Raw genomic sequence first — 18,899 nt, 5'->3', positions numbered from 1 at the left:
ACTGTTTATGAGTGGTATGGATAAGCAGTGCTTTTGTGCAGTGTGGCCTTACACTGGCAGTCAGTCTGTGTGTGCAGAGTTTGTCAGAGATGACTGTCCTATTGATCATGATGATTTTGGCTGTGGTTGTGCTTCTACCCTGTGGATGCCGCTACCCCCCATCCCCAAGCTCTACACATACACGCACTCTGAACAGTTCCTTGGAGCCGGGTGTGGAGCGCTGATCCAGGGCTGACCCTGTCATTGCACACACATACATGCTTGCAGTACACATTCACCCCCCCCCCTTACTGTTTGATTTGACCTCCAGTGACCCCCCTGCCTATGATCCACTCCCACACAATGGAGACAGGAGGCCTTTGCCCCAGAGAGACGCCCAGCAACATGAGTGTCCTGGTCATAAATGCCCAGACCATGTGAGCGAAGGGGTCATGTGTCACATGGGTGGGGGTCGGGGGTCAAGAGTCAGGGTGCTGGGTTGGCCTAGCCAATGATTTTGAAGGGTGATCTACCTTCCTTGGGGCTATAAGCAGCATGAACCAGTAAACATTTTACTAACCAGAATGGTGCACTATGGACCAGTGCAGCCTTGTATGGCCCCGTTGGGCCAAATAAGCTATTGTGCTAAAACCATCAGTTTGGAAAAGAAAAGCAAATTCTCTGGGTTAATATAACTGTGTGCACTTCAGCTCCCTAAACCTGCACGTATTTCATCTTCAATCACAGATCCAAATAAAGCTTCTGTTTTGATATTTAAAATAACAGAAGTGCTTATGTTTCTAAAATGTTCTTTGTTTGTGTGAGAGTGAATGTGTGTGAGAGTGTGTTCCCTGTGCGTATGTTGTGCATACACTGTGTGCATACATTGTCTGCATCCTGTGCCTACGCTTTGTGTACCTTGTGTGTTCCCTGTGTGTATCCCCTGTGTACACCGTGTGTACCCTGTGCGTATGCTGTGCATGCCCTATGCTATGCGTGTGCTGCCTCCAGGCTACGTTGGATATGTGGTGCCAGAAAATGAGCAGAACACAGTTCCTGTGAAAACCCTGTGTGTATGCTGTGTGTACCCCGTGTGTATGTGGTGTGTGCCCTGTACTTATGCTGTGAGTACCCCATACTCATGCTTTGTGTTCCCCGTGTGTATGCTGTGTGTACCCCGTATTCATGCATTGTGTACCCCGTACTTATGCTTTGTGTACCCCGTATGTATGCTGTGTGTACCCCGTACTCATGCTGTGTGTACCCCGTGTGTATGCTGTGTGTGCCCCGTGTGTATGCTTTGTGTACCCCGTGTGTATCCTGTGTGTACCCTGTGTGTACCCCGTGTGTATGCTGTGTGTACCCCATACTCATGCTTTGTGTACCCCGTGGGTATGCTGTGTGTACCCTGTGTGTATGCTGTGTGTACCCCGTGTGTATGCTGTGTGTACCCCATACTCATGCTTTGTGTACCCTGTGTGTATGCTGTGTGTACCCTGTGTGTATGCTGTGTGTACCCTGTATGTATGCTGTGTGTACCCCGTTTGTATGCTGTGTGTACCCCGTGCATGCACTGTATATACCCTGTGCTATGCGTGCTCTGTCTGCAGGCTACGCTGGTTATGCGGTGCTGGAAAATGAGCAGAACACAGTTCCTGTAAAGATCTGTGTTTCCATTATTTCCTTCACACCCTACATACAATCCGTAGGCACTTTAATAAGTATCCCTGCATAGTGCCAGGTAGGGCCCACTTTTTTTCCTTCCAGAATCACTTTGAAGTTTGATGAACTGTGGATTTTGAGAAACTGTCCTGCACACCACTGTTGTACTGAACTGTTATTTCTGCACTTGTGATCTTCCTGTTAGCTTTAACGAGTCCATCCTCCTTTGCCCTCAAGGTGTTAGGTCACAGAAATGCTGCTGACTGGATGCTCTTGTCCATCACACCATCCTCTCTAAACTCTACACATGAAAATCCAAGCAGCTGCATCTGCTACCAACAATCATATCATGTTCAAAATTGTTTAGATCAGGTGTCTCAGCTGGAATGATCCTTGAGGTAACAGTAGCTAGACCACCATTTACATTTCACCATGTACACCAACACTTCCTTGCAAGTATGTAGGAGAAGGGTCACTGAGCACTGATAAAAGTATATGGCTTACCTACGCTACATTCATAATTAATTCAATGAGTTGATAATCATACAGTAAAACTAAAACTTTAGCATTGGGTGGATGGAAGAGTATGTAGCCCGTATATACAGTAAAACTGAAGCCTTTAGCATTAGCGGGATGGATGGGTGTGTAGCCTGTATATACAGTAAAACTGAAGCCTTTAACATTAGCGGGATGGATGGGTGTGTAGCCTGAATATACCGTAAAACTGAAGCCTTTAGCATTAGCGGGATGGATGGGTGTGTAGCCTGTATGTACAGTAAAACTGAAGCCTTAGCATTATGCAGCCAGCAACCCAGGGCAAGTTTTTATTGGAATGTAAGACAGGTTGTATTCACATATCAGTAACGTGTCTATCTGCCGATATCCCATAAGCACTTGGGCAGACATATGTGAAGCAGACCCATTCTCTTTATGCAGTATAATTAGCACCTGACAGACGGCCGAATGACTTACCATCTCAAGCAACTCCTCCAATAAGGCAATTAGGAGTTGATATTGGGGAAGGGGGGGCTGCTATCCAAATAATTATAACGCTAAAGCAATTAAGGGGTGGGGGGTGGAGACGGACTCCTCAGCCATGCTCTCCTTGTTGACATGCACAAGTTATTCAAAGGTGACCGCAGAAACCCGCATGTGTGTGTGTGTGTGTGTATTTGTGTGTGTATGTGTGATGGGGGGGTGTTTGATGGGTGGAGGCTTTAACTGAGAACAGATCCAGCTGATTGAACACTGAGCTGTAGGGATTGGTTTTGATGGGGGGGGGGATACAGAGGGAGGGAGGGAGAGAGAGGCGCCTGGGAAAGCACAGACCTGTCGGGGGTGTGATTTGCGGGAACTCAGGAGGGGAGGGGAGTGGAGTGAGGTCATTAAGCGGGGCAGGCTGGGGGAGGCAGAGAGGCTGTAATTAAAGGGCAGGGCAGCTGATAAGAGGAGGGGGGCTGTCAGGGCCCAGTGAGCACACATCCTCCACAGAGTCACGAGGGCCCGGACAGCGAGAGACGGCGCTCAAACAAGCCACTCGCTGTTCAGTTCAGTGTCTGTGTGCCGCACCCCCCCCCCCCCCCCCCCATCTCTCAGTGTAACCTCTGCCCAATTTGCATATAATCCCTCCTGGAGGTGCACACAGGCTCTGTCCCCGCACTCTGGATGCTACTCACTGAAGTGGCCTTCAGGCAAAAGACCCCAGCATCTGTCTGTTAAAGTGCAGAAGGCTCACGACTGTCAAGATTTCAGGAGGAAATCAGGTTAAAAGATGAGGCACGGTACTGATGTTAGGAGTTAACTATAGCCCTGTTTGAGGACTAGTGATTCAAGTCCCTGAATAGAATAGAATAGAATAGAATAGAATAGAATAGAATAGAAAGCTTTATTGCCATTGCACTGCAGCATAATATTTGGACCGGCATGTTGTGGGCGGTGTCTAGGTGCTCCTGATTACTTAGATCAGCGTGTTGTGGGCAGCGGTCAGGATCTTCTGAGTACTTGGATCGGCATGTTGTAGGCAGTGGTTGGGAGCTCCTGCGTACTTAGACTGGAGTGTTGTGGGTGGTGTTGGGGGGCACCACATCCCCAAGGCCAAAGCAGAAAGCCACCCCCGCTGTCTCCGTGGAGATGAACTCCACCCTCCAGGCAGTTCCGGCTGTACCGAGGCACAGCTGCAGGGAACATGCAGTTTGGCTAATTGGATTGACGGCAGCTTGTCTGTGTCATTAGCGCCACAGCTGGCAAGCCGGCACAGACATAGCCTCAGAAAGCCTGGCTGATGACCCCCACCAAGCACACACTTACCTATGACCTGCTGACCCTCCACCAGCAGAACCAGTCCCAGTGGCTGACATCAGTCCGTATCCATCAGTGATTGGTCACATTGTCTGCCTGTAATGGGATGCAATGAGAATCAAAACTGAAGGGGCAGGTCTTGTGACTGACGCACAGGTATCTTAGCTGTCCATCACTCCCTTAGTGCACAGGATCAGGGATACAGACACTGAACCGAAACCAGAACCAGTACCAGGTTATCAAGATTCAAATCTGATGAGGTTGAACTGATTGCTGATGGCTGTGGCACTAATATCTGCTCCTTCTCCCTTTGTCTATTTTTCCCATTCAGAAGTTGAGCTTGTATGTGCTGTGATTGACTGTTGAAAAGCTCTGTGAGACATCCAGCTGTGTGAGGGACGTCCAACCAAGTGTAAGATGTCTAGCCGCGGTCGCTGGGGAAATGAGAAGAGACCCCTCACAACGGGGGCAAACCCTTCTGCACAGTTCAGAAAATGTGTCATGTGGGAAACGTGGTAGGCACACTTGTTATGACAGGGTGAAAGGTCAGTGCAGAAGAGGATCATGGGAAGGAGCTAGGGGCAGGTTTCACTGCTTGTATGTTCTCTGTGCAGGGATGTGGGCCTGATCATGTGTTTATGTTATGTATAAGTGTTTGTCTGGATTTGAATAAGCGTATGCGTTTTCTCATTTATGTGTCAGTGTGTCTTGTTTTGAGGAATGTTTACAGTTTGGTTATTTCCAGTTCCTTAACCACTCTGCCACCAGCTGGCCAAATGTGCATTACCGGGTTTTTCATGCGAAACCAATGAGTCGAGATTCAAATTTCAGGAATAACCTTAAATAATCCATAAGAATAAGTCATTGTTTGTGCATCTATTTGTGAAATCCCATAAACATCAATAGGGATTTCATCTAGGATGCATTGAAGTGAACGAAAATAAGAAAAATGGTTACAAGGTAGCGGAATGCCATAAATAATAATTACAAGCTGCATTTATTGCAATTACATCAATTATATGTAACTTTCTCTTTTCCTTGTCCTTTGAACTGAGCAACTGTCATGATGGCAACGTTCTGCTTTCGGCGGTGCATCTTTGGGTTTGGGTCACTGTGTCTGTCAGTGACAGGTCTGTACCTGCCACACCAGTTCCTGCGATAAATTACTTTTACAACTGTGTGAATCCTATTTGGGTTCTTTAAATAAACACACTGCAACCTAGGGCTATCTACATGTCTTTTTCATTCCTAATTATACCATTACACACATTGAGCAAAACTGTGAGCACAAGATGTGTTCATTTTGGCAACAGCACCATCTTGTGGTGAGATAATTCCTATATGGCTGATACGCCATTCGACCCCTCATTCTGTGAAATTTACTGTGAGGACTCAGGTCAGTTAAATTTACCCCAACCCCCTCCCCCCCCTTCACAGCTCATGGGGCCATCACAGACCCCAAAATTCAGGGCTGAAATTTAATCCCAGCCTAGCTCTGATGTAAAGATGCTGGCTTCCTGAGGCATAATGTTGCAAAATGAGTTAACTCGGGCAGCATCAGCTAAGAAATGACAAGCTGTGTAATATCCACAGATTTGATCAGAGTATTTCAAGCTGACAAGCTGTACTTGAGAACGGCTCATCATATTGTCACCCAGGTTCTCTATCAGGTTTCAACCTGTGTGTCCATGTCTCAAGGTCTGTGTGCGCAGTGTATGATACCCGCTGGCGTTAGTGAACCACTGCACAACTCTGAGGGAGGGACATGCTGCAGGCTGGACTCCCGACTGACCTTACGAATGTGTGATTTAGATCATAACTACTGGGTGTTTATCAGGCAGTCTCAGCAGAACAGAAAGCAATACAGAAAATGTCACAAGGATTAAACCGGAACAAAAAAGCAACAAGCCTTGTTTTATGTAAAGAATCTTCTTTTAATACTTTTATGTACTATTAATTAAAATCAAAATATGACTTCTGTAGCTGCAAAAGATGAATGTGGTCCCACATTCCCAAACGATCAATATTTCTTGTCATCGATATTAGTATGCGACAACCATATTGTGCAAACATGCTACATGCACATGCAAGCAGGAAGCGGTATTTTCAGCTGTCTGCTCTTCAGTCGCTCTATTTCAGAGTCTTCTTAAGAGGCTGCTCATGCCATCAGTGTACAGAACGACCTGCCAATTTCAACAGGGCACCGCTGTTGCTTTCCGGGTTCCTTTCCGGATTCCTTCATTTTGATAAATGGGACCGGATAAGAGGTCAGCATGTGGAACGTCCCACAGGAAACGGAGCTGTCGTCCCAGGAAGTGCCGAGCAGCTGAGGGCCCGGGGCGGCCCATGTCGTCGGTCAGAGTGACACGGCGCTTCACGGGCTGACTAACCTGAGATTGACCACAGGTTTCACCATTCTCAGGGTAGACAGTCCTGGAAGCATCGATCCAGAGTAGCCCCACCTTGTGGCTGGAGGCTGCTGGCAGCAGGCCGGCCGCGGATGAAGTGCCAGTATAACAAGCTTTCCGTGGGTCACATTACCCCCTCCATCTGTCCCCACACTCAGAAAATTAGGGCCCACTTCTACACAAAAAGCATGAATGTACTTACACATATGAATGTGTGTCTATGAGTACTTTATTTCATTCATCTATTTAATGAGAAAAAAAAAACGTAACCGTTAACGCGGGAATCGCACGCGTTTCTGGTCTGGCCTGCGTTTCTTGAGCTGAAGATTCACGAAAGCCAGCAGACAGAGCTGATGCCCAGCAGGTAGGCTGAATGCAGCCGGGCGTGAGTGGGGGGGGGGGGGGGGGGGGCACCCCACCGTTAGACCACGCTGTCAGCGGCCCAGATGGCCGCACGTTTGCTCTGAGGCGCTACGCACAGGCGCGGACGCCATTTTGCTGTCTAGTGAGAGCCAGAACCCAGAGTCTTTCTAAGTCCTCTGGCTTAATCACGGGCAGTTTCTTCATCTCCTGTGACGGACGTCACGCGAAAAGAAAAGGCATCAGCCGCTAAAACATCACGAGCTCAGAGGCAGAAAAGTGGGGGAAGAGATGGAAAAATGGGAATTCAGGAGAAACGGCAGACAGACAATTATAATTTAATTTACAGTCATTTTTACCATATAGCCAAGCATCGACGGGCAATTACAGCAGAAAACGTACATGGTGACTATCCAGGTAGCAACATCATCCTTCCCCCAAATAAATGCACCCTCTAAAATGTCGATATCCTCCACCAAGCACGTAACATTCTTTTGTCCTCTCAATAAAGACAGAGACTTTGCCGTCTTCACAGCTAAGGTTCAGTCCACTGCCCCCTTTCATTCGGCTCTTTTAAAAGTTTGAGCTTTCGCACCCATCAGCCAGTGGAAAGCAGTGTGATTTGCAGAGTTACCACCGGCTTCCGCCTAGTGGAGGGAAAAATAACCAAAGGCTTAATTTAAGCCCAAACCCTGTAACTTGATGCATGTGACAATGTGGCCAAGCCGCGCTGCCACTGATGGGCTGTTTCCGCGAGCCTGAAGCGGCCGGCAGACTGACTGCTCGCAGGACAAAGATAAAAACACAGTAAAGGCAAGATTTTCCACACTAACACACCTGTCTCAGAAAGCGAGGTGACCTATATATATATATATATGTGTGTGAACACATTAAGCTGGTAAAGGTCAGGCTGCTGATCGCTACAGCTGGCCAGAGTTTATGTCTTTCTGTGACAGTCACCTCACTTTTTTTGACTAACAAGTTACCTGCTTATTGGAATAAGCATCTTCCAGCCACGAACTGAGCCCGAAACAGCACCCATACTGTGTTTAATGGAATGGTCATCTTTCCCTGCTGTAGGAGCTGTGCACAGTGCCACCACATGTCAGCAAGCAGTAATCTTCGGCTTGGAGATCAGGGGCCACCTGGCAGTGACATACTGGAAAAGACGACCTTTTACCAAAAATCTGTTTAGCTCACGTTTGTAAAGAAATGCAAGGAGAGGATTAAGCACGTGAGGTCCAACCAAATCGCCGTAACCCGCTCCAGTACCAGCAAGCTTAAACCTACAGAAGCATGAAGAGGTAAAAGATGTAGCTTGTAATGTCCACGCACCATGTGAATGTCCTGCACCCCTCCGCTGTGCCGAATCGGTACCTACCGCAACGGACCGCTGTGGTGTCGCTGGGAACGCGCCGCTGCCTGCGCGCGCGGGGGCGCAGCACTGAATGGCCGGCCGGCGCTCGGCTTTATACCGAGACGCGCGCTTCTGCTGCTGCCGCGTATTACAGCTCCTTCCTGTTTGTCACTCGTAAACTTTCCGTTACACGTCGCTACTCGTTTTAGACCAGCTGCCCTTTTTAACACGCTGTTCATCTCCACCTCGTTAAATACACTGCATCTTGACAAATTGCAAAAGCTTTGTATTTCATCCTCAAAGAGAGAACTGGATTACACACATTGCAAAGAAATTAATGTGACTGACAACACCAGAAATCCTCTCATGCAAATGGTGCACTTGTGCATCGTTTGCAAACAGCTGCCCAATGTTCTCCCACATGAAAGACCTCGTGTAATACTAACTCTGAATTGCTTCTTAATCCATATTCTGATAACATTAGTTGCTGATCAGCTTATTCTGACAGTGGGTATATCAAAGAGTAGGTCAATTTGCACTGTTCTGGACACATCTACATGTTTATTTATTGATAGCACATTTCGCTTAATTGAATTATTTTTTGTACTTGGTAAAACGAAGGATTCTGGTTCTGCACTCATTGAATGGCAGCAAATCTATTCCACAAGATGCAATTGAAGTAGAATGCAGACTATACATTTTAGAGAAATCCTTATGCAAAATATGTTAATGCGGCACCATAGATGTTCTGCTACAGCAGCAGCGGGTGATTTTCGGTTAGACTCGATGTGCTTTTCTGGGTGTGAGGGTTGAGCTATAACGGAGCATTGCCCTGGCATTAGCGGTTGACCACAGTAAAGAAGAACAATTGCGACTTCGGTGGGGAGACCTGAACAGGAAGCAGGGAGGCTATGCCGATGCTCTCCAGCCCCACCTTCTCTCCTGTCTTTGGCGGCTTTATGTTACGGAAATGAAGGGTGATGATGGCTGTTTCTGCAGACCCTCCATGGAGCACTCAGCGGGTGGCATGGTGCTTCACACCTCCAGGGTTGGGGGTCAGATCCCATCCCTGCAGTATGTTTATGGAGTTTCTATGCTTTCCTGTCCACTCTGTTTTATTCCTGTAGACTTGCAGGTAGACTAACTGGCATCTCCAGTTGGTTGTGTGTTTGAGTGCCCTGTGATGGACTGGCCATGCTGGACCCCAGTCTTGTGGCCTGTGCTGCCTGGCACAGGCTCTACCTTCCCTTCCTCGTGACTCTGACCAGAATAAGTGGTCAGAATATGGATGGATGGTAAGGATACACTGTTGTGTAAATGGTAGCTTTGAGATTATTTGAAGGTAATCCTGGATTAAACTGAGGTGGCGTTTCAGAAGCCAGCAGGCAGGCTTTTTTTTACACACCTGTATCTAAGCTGTAAACGCAGATCAACATCGGCTTCACTTTGCCATGAGAAAAAGACCAGGTTACAATTGTGAAAAACACATCCAAGGCCACAGATCAAGTGTACTAAGGGTCACGGTGTTGGCTAACCTCCTGGGGGTTAGCTGTGTTTATCTCACACGAATAAAACACACAGACAAACAGATGCACTCGCCGTTTGCTGAAGCACAGATATCATCTCCCCTTCCTGCCCCGGCCTCGTGGGACGTACCCTGAGTACCTCTTTTTGGGTGACATTTTTCACACACCTCCAGGGTCTGAAAGTTCTGTCTGTCTGAGTGTCTTTATGTGTGTGTGTGTGTGTGTGTGTAAAACATTAGCATTTTTCCCATAGAAATGAATGAGCGGTCCCCATAAGGATATGTTTACCCGACTGTGTGAGTGTTTATGTGTGTTTTAATTTTCAAAAGTCGGATTAGACTTTGAAGGCCAACTTTAACCGTGTCACTCGACTAAATGGTGTCAGTCAGTTTTTTTGCATCTTCTATGACACATGATTGTGTCCTGGTGAGACCGTGATGTGTTTTGATGAGGCTGCACACCAGGCCCTGACGCTGGCATGTGTACTGTGGCAAATCCATTACCAACAAGCCATTAAATGTCTTCACGATGGTACCACCTGAGAACAATACTGGCGATGCCGGGAGCCACACCCCCTAAGGCCTTAAGAATGAGTCACCTCCCTGACCCTCCATTCCATTTCGATTTCAGAACAGAACATTCTGCAGTTGCCTTCTTAACACTGACTGCTCCTCAGGTCTGTTACTTTTCCACAAGTAACTGATACACAAGCTTTTTTTCTTATCTGCACTCCCACGCACTAATTTCTGTTAGGAAAGAGAGATGAAACATGCAGTGATTTACTGTATTCTTAACTGGTTGTTTAATATAGATGTTTGGTAGAGTTGATCAGAAATTACTATATTAATATAATCAGAGCAGTAAAATGCTGGTACCATCCTGTCCTCTTTGCACAGAGGCACCACTCCTGTACTGAGCAAAGCAGGGCCACGTATGGTAAAAAAAAAAATAAAATAGCCTTGAGCGACACGGAGCATGCTACAAGCCCATCACCTACCACCTGCAAGAAGCACCCCCGCATTTCTGCTTGCAGTTCACATGGTACAGCCCACAGTGAGCTTTGCTGTCCACTGGACTAAAGAAGGACTAAAGTTGGACGGAAGCATAAAAAATTTACTAAATTAACAAAGTATTTGCAAGAAGAATTATTTGTCATGTCTGTGTTTAATGACAGCATTTTCGTGAAATGTTCGCATCCTTAAGCAAAAGCAGCATTTAACAGACGAGGCACAGGAAAATGTATTAGCGTATGTGTGTGATGTGCTCTGAGGTCACAGGAGAATAACTGGTCTAGATTATAGGAAAATAACAATTAAGAGAACCTCAACTATATACTGTTCATTCCTGCCTTGCCCCTCAGGTCATGACACGTATCACACGCATGTCGTGTAATCTTCGATCGTTCCACGTGTCACTGTCGTCATTATGAGGGCCGACTTTACCGTAACTCTCCTGTGGCAAAGCTAACATGGAAAACAAACATCCTAATATTTCTGCACAATATCTGCCTGCGTGGTCAGTTTGATTTCAGTAGGCCAGAAACCCAGGGGTTAACAACAAGCCCGCCCACCCATCCTCCCACCCACGCATTTTCCGATTTCATGCCCCAGTCTGAGTGAAGACACGAGAAGCTGCATATTTTTTGTTTTAGTTGGTTTCCTTGACAACAAGTGGAAAATCTGAAGACTTCATTTATCAAAAAAAAAAAAGCCTACTAGATCAGTTAGGTGTCATGGACACTGCGTTTTTGCATAGTAGTTTTGAAATAAAATGGAAAATCTGTAATGATCTGGGGGTTTTTGAACCATGCTGGTGGCCTCTACTGTGGGGCTGTTCTTCCCTGGCCCTGGAGGACGATCCCGCCCCCCCCCCAGCAGGGATCCCTGACGCATCTGGGCCAGTCCTTATCACCTGACCCACGGACGACATGGAAGGTCATCCATAGTAGGGGTGCAGATTGTAAGATCGCAGATCGCTTTGCCACAATACAGTTCGATTCAGATTTTGCAAGGCAATGATTTGATATCTGCCGATATTTGAGGTGTTACCGTTATACAGTTCGACTCAGTAATACAGTGATCCCCCGTTATATCGCGGTTTAGTCATCGCGCCACTGACATATCGCAGATTTTTCCCCCACGCATCACAGTTCTCTGCGTATTGCGTACCTTGCTTGTGGTCTGATTGTCGAGCAAACATTTTTTGAACTTTTGATTTTGTATTAAGTCCTACGACGGCTCTCAAGCCTCCTGCATCTTCTAAGCCTAAGCGCCAGAGGAAGACCTTGACCATTTTTACATATTCCATTACATGTACAGAGAGAGAGAGAGAGAGATGTGTGAATATATATATATACATATACATTATATATTATTATTATTATGTTACTAACATCCTTAGCCCAACACCCACATATCATATGTGTTTACAAAGTGTGTTTTAATCAGTTTACATGTGTTTAAAGCGTGTGGTAGAGGTATTTAAAGGCAAACTATGAAAAAAATCTTTATTTATATGGTCTTTCTATATCACAGATTTTCATCTACTTTGTGCGTGAGATTTTTTCACAGATTTTTCTGCAGCATTTTGGTGTATCGTCATGATTTAATATTGTGAATCGATATTTGTTATTTGAGTCAACTGAATCGTATTGTGGCCTTAGCAATTGATATATCAATTAGAATCAAGGAATTGTTACAACCCCATTCCATAGAAGTGATAATCCTGACCTGGGGGAAAGGTGCAAGCCTCAGAAAGCATCTTCCAAGCCACCCCGAGCGGTGCTGATCTCTACAGCTACATTAGGGGCAATACTACCTCAAGACAGAAAGCATATCTACATTTTACAGGCACACAGACACACAGACAGACAGACAGGGTTGCCACACCTGGCACGGCAGGAACGTTAAAGGTCAGGGAGCGTTCAGCCAATAGGCACAGCAGCCTCTGGGAGCAGAATCAGAATCAGGTTTATTCACCAAGCAGAAACATGCACAAGGAAATTTGACCTGGTCTGAAAAGTGCAGATGTAAGGACAGACAGAGATGGCTATACAGACAAAAATACAGTAAATACACTAAATATATAACTAAGCAGAACTGTTAGAAATTAATACCATTAAACACCCAAATATTTTGGGTAGAAGGTGTTTTGGTGTCTAGCTGTTTATTGCCTGTAAGCGCTTTTCGCTTGGGAGGCTATGGAAAAGATGAGCGGGATGGCACTGGTTGGTAATGATATTTTGCGCCCAACTGATTAGCCTGGCTGGGTACAAGTCTTGTATGGGGAGAAGACTGCAGCCAATCATTTTGACTTATCTGACAACACTCTGAAGATTTCCCCCTGTTCTTTCACCAAACCACACCGTTACGAATTAGGTTTGGTTCCAGAGGCTGTATCTTGTACAGAGCCGTGTTCCAGAGGCTGTGTTCCTGCTAGCTATGTTCCTGAGGTTGTGTTCCTGCTAGCTATGTTCCTGAGGTTGTGTTTCTGCTGGCCATGTTCCTGAGGCTGTCATCCTGCTGGCTATGTTCCTAAGGCCGTGTTCCTGCTCGCTATGTTCCTGAGGTTGTGTTCTTGCTAGCTATGTTCCTGAGGTTGTATTCCTGCTAGCTATGTTCCTGAGGTTGTGTTCCTGCTGGCTATGTTCCTGAGGCCGTGTTCCTGCTCGCTATGTTCCTGAGGCCATGTTCCTGTTGGCTATGTTCCTGAGGTTGTATTCCTGCTAGCTATGTTCCTGAGGCTGTGTTCCTGCTGGCCGCATTCCTGCTGGCTGTGTTCCTGAGGCCATGTTCCTGATAGCTATGTTCCTGAGGCCGTGTTCCTGCTGGCTATGTTCCTGAGGTTGTGTTCCTGCTAGCTATGTTCCTGAGGTTGTGTTCCTGCTGGCCATGTTCCTGCTGGCCGTGCTCCTGCGGCCGCGTTCCAGCTGGCCATGTTCCCTTTGGTTGTGTTCCTGAGGTCATGTGGCACTGGAACGTGCATCTCTGCTGGTCAGCTTGACTGCATAGACCCTGTCATCTGGTTTAAGGTCCTGCTCACTCTTTGGTCATGACACACTTGCACAATTTTTTTTGCAACAGAATGTGCATGATGTAATTATGTAACTGGTATGACCTGGGGCCACAAATGAGAAAGTAAAGCAGAGACAAGGACTGTAGGAAAGGATGAGCCAGGCAAGAAGGACAGATGCATTGTGTGATAGTAGAGGAACATAAGGACTGACGAATAATAAGAAGCAAAGTAAGAGGATTGGACTGATGCTGACCTGCAGGGGACTCTCTCTCCAGGAGGGACTGGACACTGGAGGGCCGAGACAAGGGCTGGTGTGTTGCCATGGAAATTCAGAGATGGGGACACAGAGGCAGGGAGAGGGTGACGTGTGCATACATCTGCACCTGTATGCTTCCTGTCCTTCCTGCTCCCTGTAGAGCAGTGTCTGCCAATCTGGTCCTCGGGGACACACAGACAGTTCATGTTTTTGCTGTCCCCCACCTCTGGCAAGGAGCTTAGAGGGAGCAAAAACTGAGAAACACTGGCATAGAGGACACAACTTCAGGTATGTAGTTGGGCTGTTGCCACCTAAAACCACCAAACCGTCCGGCCCCGGGCTTCTTCGGGCTCTACTTCAAACCACTGATGCTTCCTGGCCACAGCGCAGAGTATTGTTTTCCATACGCAGCTCCCTGAGCGACTCACTGGCAGGGGTCTGCTCTGCCTCTGTGGTGCCTCGGCTTCCTGTGATACTCTGAGCACCGTTTTTTGGATCTGTGTGAGCTGTGATGGGTGTGAGGGCGAAGGAGGAAACACACATGCTTGCGGGGATGAGCGCTTCAGCCAGTGGGGACTTAGGTTAGGTTCAAAAGCAGATGTCTGTCATGTAGTAAAGCTAAACCCCCAGTATCTATCTGAGATGACACTTCTCACTGCGGCCAGGCGAATGTCACTGACAGTTGCAAAGCTGCAGCAGACGTCTCTCTGGGAAATAAAAGGCCGTCTCGCAGCGTCATTGCAGGACATTCTTCAGACACGTAATGGACGCCTACTTACACTCCTGTCGCAGGAGGATGCGAAGCCTCTGAGCGCCCCGGTCCCTCCGGAAAGGAGCAACTGGAGCCGCACCAGTGAAAGGAAACATCACGCCGTCATGCTGCTGTGTGTTGGAGGTGTGTAGGTGGCGTGTAGGTGGGCCAAGGTCTGCGGTCATGCATCAAGGCACTGCATGAGGCTGTTATTCACCAGCAACACTGGCACAGGGTCCAAGCGAAGGGCTAAAGCATGACCTCAAAGTATGATATTTCAGAGATGTGGGGACCAATGGTGCCAAAAACACAAAGACCCAACCTAAGCCAAACCCAAAAATTACTGAAGAAAGAGAGCAAAAATGTTACCCGAAAGCAGTAAAGGAAGAAAGCGATAGGAAGTTTGATGAGTGAGAGAGAGCAAGAGAGAGCGAGAGCGAGCAAGAGAGTGAGAGCAGGACAGTCAAAGTGAGAAGCCAGACCGACCACATCAAGACAGCAAAGAATGGCCGTTTTTCCAGCCTGTGAATATGCAGGACCTGCGATTACATTACGATAAGCACGGAAGCTCATCTTAGCCAGTAGCAAACCCACAACCCCCCAGTAATCCCCCCCCCTTTCCACTCCCATGATGCACTTTCTGGCAAGCAGTTTGTGCTCTTAAAAATAAAGGAAGCTACAGGTCACATGACATCATGCAGAATAGCTGAAGCAGATGAGGTGAATCTCTCCGTGCTAATTACTGCACCCTGTGGGGGCCTGACAGAGCATGAGGGCAGCAGCTAGCCATGACTTCCAGCCAGTGGAAATGGGCTGGGGGGCAAGAGTCTTCTAATTGCATTCTACCAATGCAGACAGCATGGTAATAATCAAGGGATGAGGATGATCTGCTGGCAGTTACAGCTTCAGACCACTAGAGGGGGCACACACACTAGGTAAAGTGTAAAGATATGTAGACTTGCACTGATGAAGGAGAGATCATCTCAGAACACGAGGGCTCCCTAGATGGTTAAGTTCTACAAGCAATTTTAACAAAACCCAAACATGTTCATCTTGGATTCTGTGCAATTTGAATAAATATACATAAAGAAAATGACTGTGTAGAAATATGTAGGATTCAGAGGAATAAAATCACTGAGTTGCACTTATGCTCATTTTTCTTACAGGTGAGGCCTCGCTGAGGTTTACCTGCTTCAGTCAGGATGGGTGACCGGAAATCCGACACACGTGTAGCACTGTGATGGGGACCGGAAATCCGACACACGTGTGGCACTGTGAAAGGGACCGGAAATCCGACACATGTGTGGCACTGTGAAAGGAACCAGATATCCGACACACGTGTAACACTGTGATAGGGACTGGAAATCCGACACATGTGTGGCACTGTGAAAGGGACCGGAAATCCGACACACGTGTAGCACTGTGAAAGGGACCAGATATCCGACACACGTGTAACACTGTGATGGGGACCGGAAATCCGACACACGTGTGGCACTGTGAAAGGGACCGGAAATCCGACACATGTGTGGCACTGTGAAAGGAACCAGATATCCGACACACGTGTAACACTGTGATAGGGACTGGAAATCCGACACATGTGTGGCACTGTGAAAGGGACCGGAAATCCGACACACGTGTAGCACTGTGAAAGGGACCAGATATCCGACACACGTGTAACACTGTGATGGGGACTGGAAATCCGACACATGTGTGGCACTGTGAAAGGGACCGGAAATCCGATACACGTGTAGCACTGTGAAAGGGACCAGATATCCGACACACGTGTAACACTGTGATGGGGACTGGAAATCCGACACATGTGTGGCACTGTGAAAGGGACCGGAAATCCGATACACGTGTAGCACTGTGAAAGGGACCAGATATCCGACACACGTGTAACACTGTGATAGGGACTGGAAATCCGACACGTGTGGCACTGTGAAAGGGACCGGAAATCCGACACACGTGTAGCACTGTGAAAGGGACCAGATATCCGACACACGTGTAACACTGTGATGGGGACTGGAAATCCGACACACGTGTAACACTGTGAAAGGGACCGGAAATCCGACACACGTGCGGCACTGTGATGGGGACCGGAAATCCGACACACGTGTAGCACTGTGAAAGGGACCAGATATCCGACACACGTGTAACACTGTGATGGGGACTGGAAATCCGACACACGTGTGGCACTGTGAAAGGGACCAGATATCCGACACACGTGTAGCACTGTGATGGGGACCGGAAATCCGACACACGTGTGGCACTGTGATAGGGACCGGAAATCCGACACACGTGTAGCACTGTGAAAGGGACCGGAAATCCGACACACGTGCGGCACTGTGATGGGGACCGGAAATCCGACACACGTGTAGCACTGTGAAAGGGACCAGATATCCGACACACGTGTAACACTGTGATGGGGACTGGAAATCCGACACACGTGTGGCACTGTGAAAGGGACCGGAAATCCGACACACGTGTGGCACTGTGATGGGGACCGGAAATCCGACACACGTGTGGCACTGTGAAAGGGACCGGATATCCCACACACGTGCGGCACTGTGAACGTGACCATACAGCTTACGTGTGTATCACTGTCAATGGGACTGTAAAGCAGATGTGTGAAATCAACTTTGGTCATGTGCCATGTATACATTTAGAATCTCACCTACAGAAACACTGCAGTTACCAAGAAAATGCATGAAAGTTCCAAGAAACATATCTTTAAAATAATTAGTTCATTCATAAAACTTGAATGTTCAACATCCATCCTGGGACATGAACCATATTTCATTACTTAGAACAACGTCTCATGTGCATCAAGTGAATATTACAGGCATCCTTTCGAGGATGCCCTCTACCTTGTGCCTGAAACTTCCTGGAGCAGTCCCAGGTTCCTCTGTGTGTCTGATGGGAATTATTATTGGAAGATTGATGAATATATATTATCTCCTTCTTTGTCTCTTCACTTTAAATTCAGAAAACATCTAATGCAAAACTGATTCTGAGATCACAGAATGTCCTTTATGTCACAGTCTAAGCCAATCATTTCACTGAAGGGTCAGTTTGTTTCGGGAGATGGAGCGGCTTGACTTCAGTCATTTCCCAGGGACTTAAAGAGCTCATAGATGCTGCTGGCTGGACCACTGTGTCTGGAGAAGCTGAGAGTCCAGGGAAGCCACACTAAGGGCTTTGAAGCAGAAAGATGGGGAAAAAACCCCAAAGATTCCAAGGGAAGAAAAATCTTCCAGTTAAATGGGCATCTTAGCATGATATAAAGTATATAAGCAGCAGGAGAAATTAGAGGTCATGTTGTCCATGTTGGGGTCACCCTCTGCATGTTCTCAGAATGGAAGCAGTGCTGACTCCGCCCTCACCATGCTCCATGTTCCATTTGTTCTGGTTTAAACCTGTCCTGATCTGGTTGCGTTCTTGTACCAGCACTGGTTTCACCCAATCTATCCCCTCAGGATTTTAAGCAATGACTAGCATTCGCCCTTAGTAGCCATCAATTAAGACTGGCGGATTTTCGTGTATCTGACGTGTCCCAGGTATCGTCCATGCGACTCCACACGCTCTTTAAGGTGGTATCACCACTCTTACATTTCCCAAAAACCGACTCATTCTGCAGCTTCTTTACCGTGTCGGTCATACCGTTGACATAAGGCATCCACACTGAGGCCCTATTCAGCCCCTTCCATTTCCCCACCACTTTTCAAGCTGCTTTCTTGTGTTTATTCACACTTTTTTTTTTTTTTTAATCTCGAGGGTCTTTTTCTAGACCTTGGATTGCCCGTCTGCCCCTGAGCATCCTGTAATGTAAGTACGCTCATGACCTCGCTGGGGTTTGCATCTTCTGCACTGTTCATGTTGCATTAAATCACTGGATGAAATGATGTGTTCAAGCATGTGTATGAACAAGACGGACAATAATGAAGGATCCCGTACCTCAGGCGAGACATTAGGGGCATTCCGAGCCTTGCTCTGATGTTTATTTATAAACCTACTGTATCCTGCATCCGTTTTCAATTCCTCGAATTACATTTAAAAAAAATCCTCCGCAAAAGCCTTTAACGTTATATTTCACCTGTAAGGTTTTTGGCATCGTAAGCCAGGACGGCACAGACAGTTGGGCCCAGAAGCCCAGTCAGCGAAAGCCAGCCGCAGAGCCCAGGCCTGTGGCAGACACTCTAACGGCCAAGATCTCCAGCTGATCCCTGAGATTGTCGGCTGGTCCCACAATCAGAGCCCCCTGATCTTCCATACCCCCTCACGGCTGGTT

General features: G+C 47.3%; 1 long non-coding RNA gene across 1 annotated transcript; it reads right to left on the bottom strand.

Annotated features, from left to right (window-relative positions):
* Window positions 1-3,567: 3,567 nt before the first annotated feature.
* LOC125747666 (uncharacterized) lies at window positions 3,568-8,150 on the bottom strand. Its single transcript, XR_007399362.1, has 3 exons — window positions 8,089-8,150; window positions 3,949-4,035; window positions 3,568-3,815 (listed from the first exon to the last, which is right to left on the bottom strand). It is a non-coding gene; the product is annotated as an uncharacterized LOC125747666 (long non-coding RNA).
* Between the last annotated feature and the right edge of the window lie 10,749 nt (window positions 8,151-18,899).

This window comes from Brienomyrus brachyistius, chromosome 8, assembly GCF_023856365.1.
Source record: "Brienomyrus brachyistius isolate T26 chromosome 8, BBRACH_0.4, whole genome shotgun sequence".
Lineage (NCBI taxonomy): Eukaryota > Metazoa > Chordata > Actinopteri > Osteoglossiformes > Mormyridae > Brienomyrus > Brienomyrus brachyistius.
The sequence above is the reverse complement of the archived record's forward strand: the minus strand, read 5'-3'. Positions and strand labels throughout refer to the sequence as shown.